Raw genomic sequence first — 8,306 nt, forward strand, 5'->3', positions numbered from 1 at the left:
TTTACAAGCAGAGGTTCTCTTTAGGAAGTCGTCAACTGTTTTGACGTTTAATAGCAGCTACGAACAAGGCCGTGAGACACAATAATATCCAGTGTCTGGAAAGAAGAACTTTTTAAAAGGCTATAGAATGAGATTGATACATTGCTTGATCACCGTTTTAAAAGAAGCTTGTTAAATGTTTGGAAACGTTTAACAAAGCAATATACATTACACGCGTGATGTCTGCGGATATAACAACATATAGCCACTCAAAGTTAAGAGAGATGAATACCAGCAAGGCTGGTTGTATCTTAGGGGGAAAAAACGCACACAAGTTGGACATGAGAGGACAACGAAGCAAAGGACATATTTCCAACTAAGTTTAAAGTCGATGTCAGTTATAAACACTTACTTACAAAGTGCCTTGAGACGCCATTGTGAGTATCAAACTCCTCAATTCAAATCCTACGTGTCAGCTTAGCAAAAAAAAAATGTAAAAGTAGAAAAACTTGATTACATCTGGAGGAATTTGTGGAACTATATTTTAAAAAAGGCACCACTAAGCGTGCAAATGTTAAAACACTGTTTGAAAACGTTGCACACGGAACTGTGCGTGACACAAATTTACCGACCTTTAACTGAGACGGGAATATTCAGAGCTTCTACTAGGAAACAAGTACTTTACAAAGTTTTTGTTACTTTGTAAACAAGTAATAAAAACAACCATTTGTCGAAATCCTAGATGTAACAGACGATGCGTGGCTGACATTGCTCACTATCCTAAACAAATACTCGTCTAGCAGCCTCCAAATTAGATTTGTGTTTGTATACCGCTGGTAAAAACTGCAAAGCAAACTGAAACATAAAAGTTTCACAAATCTTTTTTGCTGATTTCTATTTTTCCTCAAGTGATCCCCACAGCTTTAGAGATGTGTGTGTGTGTGTGTGTGTGTGTGTGTGTGTGTGTGTGTGTGTGTGTGTGTGTGTGTGTGTGTGTGTGTGTGTGTGTGTGTGTGTGTGTGTCACCGTCCCGCTGTGGCCGAGAGTACAAAACTTTCAAAAGTTGTCACAGAATCTTTTGTAACTTTTCCAAGGAAATATTTGAAGCAAGAACTGAGAGTGTTTAAGATTATCAAGTTAAAACAGCATTGTAAAAGTGCATCAAAAAGTCTGTGTAGCATTTTATAAAGCCGTGGAGATGAAGATGTACACAGACATGCTTCATATTTTTTTTAAAAAGGACCATAGGAACCTCTTGGTAAAACCCAAACTGCGTGGGTCAGAGTAAAGTTCCACAGGCTGAGGTTATCTGTTGAATTAAAGTCGGGGTCCACACAGAAGCAGTGCTTCAGGGGCCAGAGCTGCAGGGCTGTGGAGGACTATGTAGAAGGCTTCCTCGCAGTGTGTGCCTCATTGTGCTGCTTCACATGCTCTGCTCTCCCCACACAGTTGTCATGCCTACCCGGCTCCCTTATCTCAAAGGAACATCTTACGACAGGAGGGGGGGGGGGGTAAACTTTTAAAAAGTTGAGTGGAAACGCAACTCATGAAAAGTTCAACAACAACAACAAACAACACAAAATATAAGCGCGATGTTTGAGCTGATAAGTACTTTGTGTTGATAAGAGAGGATGTTTTGAGGATGTTTTTACGACATTTCACATCCACCATGCGCCCTCGAGCTTACTAACAATGAAAGAGGTGCAAAAACAGCGCCATATCGGCTGTAAAAACCACTTGACAAACGCGATCTCTTTCATCTCGAGTGTCACTGCGTTCCCACGTTCAAAACTTTTGCAACGCGTCTTAACTTTACGTTCATCTTACTGACACAAATCTTCTTTCCTCTCTTTTTCTCCTGCGACGTGCGTCATTCGGAACGGACGCAGAAGTCTGAACTTGAGTTATCATCAAAGCTTTGCAGGCAGAATAGTAATGGGAAGAAAAAAAAGTTATCAATGAAAACAAAAAAAGTAACACAGAGCAGTTACAAGAGAGCTAGTATGCGGTGACAAAATCACGCAAGAGTCGACCGGCTTCTATCTAGCAAGTCAAGTCAGGATGATCGTGAATTAATACCCTAAAAAAAAGGAACAAAACTTACCAAAAGAAACACACAAACCTACTAAAGTCACTCCACGTCCCCTTGTCGCTGACTTCAAACTCAGTCTTTAAACCAAAAAGCAGTAGCCGGTCCCAAAGTAGCCCCCCACTTTGTATTAGTGTGGCGTTTGGGTGTCCTAACCTAAATGTAAGTTGCCATGTGAATTCAAAGCGGTGCTGCTCTTTTTTCCTCTCTCTCATTCAGCAGATCCCTTCTTCCCTTACCGACGCTGCTCAGGCCGTTAGTTACATAAGACGCAAACCGACTGCTGCCCGTCGTAAAAAAAAAAAAAAAAAAAAAAACACTCACGGCTAACAGCGATATTTTGTCTCCTTTAAAAACGCAGCATTTGAGAGCCCCGGCTTCCCTCTTAAGACGAACACAATTCCATCTTCCCCACTTGTCCGAGAGCATGCATTTCGCCATCTACAACTCCTACCGTGCATCGCCGATGTATATATATATATATATATATACATATATATATATATATATATATATATATATATATATATATATTTGTTGTTTACAATGCCACTGCACCAACTAGTAGAGAGGGCTGTATTGCATGGTGTGCATTTGTGTTGGTCGTGTTTCTTTTAGTGCTGCTTACCTGTTGATCAAAAACAAGCATTAGCCTCTTTTTCTCTGTGTGTGTCTCTTTCAGCAGCCTGTTAAGATGGTGGCTGGCTGGCTGGCTGGTTGGCTGGCTGGTTCGTCTCTTTGTGGGGTTTTTGTTTGTTGATGATGTCGGACGGGGTGACAGTGTCTTGGCTGTCTCTCTCTTTTTTTTTTCTTTGGTCTGAGAGGGAGGGAGAGAGAGAGATAGTTAAGGCTTCGCGGCAAGTAGCACGTTAAACTAGGCTGATACCGACTGATTAGTGAGATTGTCTCTGGTAAAATATTCCGATGTGATAGTTTGTTATTTTAGCCGCCCAGAGCCCGGATTTGCTGGCCACAGCAAACCAAAGCGGAGCAGCTCGTTATCTGTTTTTTTGTTTTGTTTTTTTTGTTCAGACTAGTGTTATCGCTTTGCTGTGACAGGACCTCTGCCTGTCTCTGTACGCTGTGGGCATTACGTCAGAGGAGGAAGACACAGCAGCTCTATTAATATCAAGAAGCCACCCGAAGACTGACTCTTAAAGTGACACACACTGTAAGCTCACTTATTTACGCAGTTAATACTAAACCAAATCAATTACGCCACTAAAATAGAGGATACGGACTCTTAAAGCGATACTGACTGTAATCTCACGTTCTGAAACAAATCGAGCAGGACTACTCAAACAAAGTCAAGAAGACAAGAGTTTAAGTGAAACACAATGGAATATATATTTTTACACAGTTAATACAAAACCAAACCGACTACTATAATAATGAGAACAGCGAATCGTATGGTGACACATACTGTTATTGAACGTATTTATACAAACAATAATAAAATGAAAAATAGATAAATAAATATAATTTACTACATAGTAACTACTTGTTGAGTAGTAATTGAGAGTTGACTAAACTGACATGCAGTGCAGTCAGAATTGATTAAAGGAGCACTTTATTGTTTACTCTCAGCAATTCTCACCAACATACATTCTCTCTCCTTCAGGCTTTAATAATGTTCATAAAAAGGCATAATATATTAAATGTATTCCCTATGTTAGAAAACATTATGCACAAACACTTTTTTAATGTTTCCAAACCTGCATCATTTGCGTTGGTTTGTATTCTTCTTTTCCTCTTTCATTGGTGAACAACTGCCTAATGTTGTATTACCACCAACAACTGTTAAAATGCATTAGCATGCTCTGAAGACAATTTAAATGTATATCACTGCGCCCTAAGCTTGTAGCGTTCATGTGTGCACATGAAAACATTAACTCTGTTACAGCATGAGATATGAACAATATTGGGATCCACTCGTCAAAACATTGCTCTACTGGAAAAACTCCACAGAGTAGCTTTAAGTGTTAAATAAAACACACTGACTATCTATTACCACTGGAGGAAGTAGTACTAACATCTAACCAGCAGCAATAATACAATGTTAAAATGTGAATATATATAAATATATATAACAAATACTCCATTACAAATAAAAGCCCTGCTTTCAGAAGTATATAAGTATTAGCAGCTAAATGTAATTGAATATCACAACTAAAGGAAGCATTCTGAAGAATAGCCCCTTCAGATAGTAGAATGATATGTGATTACAATTCTGATTCATACTAATCATATCCTTGTGGCACAACAAGCTTAAGGTGAATAGGAAAACTTATTTTACTTAATTGACTATAATTTCACCATCTAAACTCTACAGTTTTCTACAGTTTGTGGTAGAGTTTATTTGCACTACAGCTCTTGGATAGTTTTACTGGTAGAATGTAGGACCATTTATAATTAATCTATAAAATGAACCATATGCAAATATCTCACTATAGCGTTGTATAACACCTGTAGCTTAATTGTAAAACTTGGGCGATCTGATTATTGTGTGAAATGTGTTAATCTTAAACAAATTTGATGTGGTTTCTCCTCTACGCTGCAAGATCAGATGTGCATACATATTAATAGCTCTTATCTGGTATCACTACCTCTCCCTGAGGGCAAATGACACCTGGGCCAGCACGATCAAAATCTCCATCAGATATGTAAAACGATAATCTACCTTGTCTTGGGCAGCTAGTGCATCTACTGTGATGCTCTGTAGATAGAGTAGAGGTAATGTTACAACAAATTTTTATGTTATTCATGATGTGACGTTATCCTTGTTACGTTCTAAACCTCATTGTAGACCAATAGATCTGGCAGGAGTCTAAGTTCAAAATGCAATGCTGATTTATTGTCATTCTTTTGTACACGTTTTTATATGTATTTGTTTAAGCTCTGCAAAGAGACACATTCTTAACATGAAATCATATATTTCAACAGAAATTGTGTAGTAAAGTGAATCAAATATCAAATTAAGTAAAGCAACACAGGAGTGATCATGGTGCACAAAGGGAACAGAAGTCATCCACAGGTCAGAGGGTGCCTTGTCACAGACACAAAATCTGCACCTGCAAGCACAAGCACCTGCAATATTATTAAATAATCTACAAAGTAACAAATTTGGGTTGGGAGGGTGATGGTGGTGGTGGTGGTGGGGGGGGGAGGGTCATAACATTATAAAAGGTACCTGAGCTGCCATTTCAGTGACTGACATCATGGCAGCAAGATTTAGTGTGCAACAGGCCCTTGATGATTTGGAGGTTGTGTCAGAGCAGGAAGACAACGTGGAAGAAAGATCTGATTACTGACTGATTATTGACTAGTTTATAATAAGCATTTTATTATGTAATGGTTTGTGTTCTAAGTGGCAAAAGATGAATTAATATTGATAATTATGATTTCTTATGATATAGCAGTGAGGACAGCGTTTAATGGTTGCAATGATTAAACATGGTTATATTATTAATTACAACAGTTCCAGAATGTTCATGCCATTTTCAAATTCAATAAAATATATTTAAATCAATATAGCTTTTATGTTTCTATGTCTTATCTAAAACAGGACATGATGATGTGTAATAGTAGATCTTTTTCTCCAAAAACAAATGTTGTAAAACTTAAAAAATGCACTCTCCCTGCTCTCTGAAACATTTATTAAGGATTAATCATACATGTATTAATGAGACATAGGCTATTTAGATATTCTAAATAGATCTGTAGTTTAAAATTTGGTATAGACACTTATTACTCTGAGGGAATTCTTGGTCAAAAATTGACCCGAAACCATACTGTGAAGGCATCAAATATAAACAGTATGTAAGGGTTAAGATGCAGTGATTGCACCTGAGAAGGGTGTTTCTTTCCAGGCTGGAGTGCTGAGCTGGGCTGCTGTTGAAAATTCAAAAAATGATGCCCTATGTCTTTTCCTAACCACTTTTCCTTGGACCTCAGTGGAAAACGTCATAAAACGCTGAGGAAAGTTGTGAAGAAGAATTCAACAGGACTTCAAAAGACAACCGCGGCGCTCAGAGAATCCAACTGCACTTTAACAACACATAGAAAATGAGTGCAGTAAGAGACTTGATGCTGTACAGTAAAGGATTCTTGTCCTAACTAGAATCACGACACCTAAAAAGGATGTTTTTAATTTATCAGTAATGTAAAATTAAACAGCAACAGCGGATGCAATTGACGGCTGAGTGGTGTTTCAAATGTTGACGAATGTTTTTGTTGGCTATTTCATATTCAGCTAGGACTTTAGACTTTTCCTATGGTGGCCATAATGCAAAAATAATCAAAGACTAGTTTACAGAAATGGAGTGTGTGTGTGTGTGTGTGTGTGTGTGTGTGTGTGTGTGTGTGTGTGTGTGTGTGTGTGTGTGTGTGTGTGTGTTGAGGGGGGGGGACATAAATAATGAATATGCCCTTGTTAGCTTGGTATGAAAACCAGGCTGTGGGCTAAGCCTCTCACCCCTTCTTTTCACAGTCCTTCTCCCATTGCCCCACGGGGAGGAAGGGACTCTGAACTTTTCAGTTTCTTTTTCAAAACACTGCCCTTCAAAAGCCAAAGGTAAGATTTTTTGCTAACAAAGGCAATACCGCAGCCTGCAGGCATACACTCTGCTGGATCCACCACCTCCTGAGTGGTGCAGGCTTTGGACGGGCCACAGAGAAAAAGTCACATTGAAGAAATAATACACCTGCCACAAGGCTTCCACATATACGTCCCCCGGATTTATTTTGGAAGTGTCCCATTTTCTTGCCTTCCTCCATTATTATAACTGTTTCTTTAAGACGTAGATTGTTTACCCCTGTCCCATAGTATCCTCTTCTTATTGGAAACTAATATTGTCCTGTTGGTAAAGAAAATCTTCATCTATTGTTTCCTGCACTCAACAACAGGGGGTATAGGTCATAATATAGTGCTGCAATCCTGCTTGTGATGACACATCTACCTGTGATGACACCCACAAAACTTTCTTTTTGTTTCACGTTGTCACTGTCATCACTGCTGTTTGAAGAATATTGTCACAGTCCTCTTTTTTTTTCACGCCTCCTCAATGTGGTGTCTGAAATATATGTCATTTCCTGCTGTTTTCAAGGTATATTTGTCACATCCCTTCCAGCTCTCTCTCCTGGATCTGCTGTCTCTGTCTATGGCTATCATCTCTTCATATAGGGGGCTGTTAAGAGAGCAGACTAGAAAGCAGCAGGCTTACAATATCAGCCTTCTGTGTGGTCACACAGTGCAGATTTTTCAAATAGTCAAAATGACAACAAGGAATTGTGTCACTCCTCCTGCTCCGTCTCTATTACTTCTTAGTTAGGGACGCACTGATCTGGTACACTTCATCCAGGGCAAATATGGCCAGATGTGACAATTTGTGTTTGTGTCCCCTTTGCATACGTTTTAAAAATCATAAACTCCCCATAATAAGATTATTAGAACCAACATATCATTTTGACATTTTAAATTGAGTTGGAAAAGTGAGAGAATTCCTCATTGCTGTATTAAAATCATTTGTAGTACTAGTAGACTTAAAATATGACTCCTTAAAGCTCAAATGTCAGGTGAAATGATATTTAGCATTCAGAACAGCAAAAAAACTAAAAACTATTATTTTTTTTAATAACAAGGTCAAGTGAAAAGAAAATCCTAGGAATCTGCTGTCTGAAAAATAAATAGTAAGATTTCTCCACAGCCTTAGATCAATGTGTTTTCATCTTTATTGCCAAGCTTTCAATATAGCTGACCTAAGTGAGGGAATACAAAGAGGACGATGAATGAGTGTGTATATACACAACAGCAAGCCATAGCCCAGTAATCAGCAAGATGCACAATCTCTGTGAGAACAAGAGCTTTTGAGTCAGCATATAGAGAGAATTGAATTTCGTTATTGCGTAAGCATTAAATACTTTTTGTTTCTCGAGTTTGTACACAAACCTCCAAGCTGAGTAATGGCTTAAAAAACAGTTTATACAAAAACATACAACACAGATGTACAAAACACAAGAAGTATGTGAAAGTACCTGTGGATCTTTATTGATCGAAGTAGAAGACGGTTCGACAGAGTCTGAAAAACACAATATTCAAGAAGAGGCATCTGGTGTGGCCTCTCTACCTACCTGCTGCTGTTACTGATACAGTCTGCTGGAAGTGTGTACTGCCCTGTCACTTTCCTAAAATATACATCCAAAGGAATACTGTTTTTCTGTTAGATTATGTGAAATGATG

General features: G+C 38.5%; 1 protein-coding gene across 4 annotated transcripts in view; it reads right to left on the bottom strand.

Moving 5' to 3' along the window:
* trps1 (trichorhinophalangeal syndrome I) overlaps window positions 1-3,185 on the bottom strand; it is a 111,129-nt gene extending 107,944 nt beyond the window's left edge. Inside the window, exon 1 of one of the 4 annotated variants that reach the window (XM_068734366.1) lies at window positions 2,697-3,185. The gene's annotated coding sequence lies outside the window, so the exon portion shown is untranslated. Of the gene's footprint in view, window positions 1-2,083; window positions 2,355-2,696 lie in introns of those variants that run through there. The other 3 variants (XM_068734368.1, XM_068734367.1, XM_068734365.1) reach the window with 3 other exon arrangements.
* Between the last annotated feature and the right edge of the window lie 5,121 nt (window positions 3,186-8,306).

Source organism: Cebidichthys violaceus, unplaced genomic scaffold, assembly GCF_023349555.1.
Source record: "Cebidichthys violaceus isolate CVI_PGR_0920_01 unplaced genomic scaffold, fCebVio1.0.p SCAF_63, whole genome shotgun sequence".
Taxonomy (NCBI): domain Eukaryota; kingdom Metazoa; phylum Chordata; class Actinopteri; order Perciformes; family Stichaeidae; genus Cebidichthys; species Cebidichthys violaceus.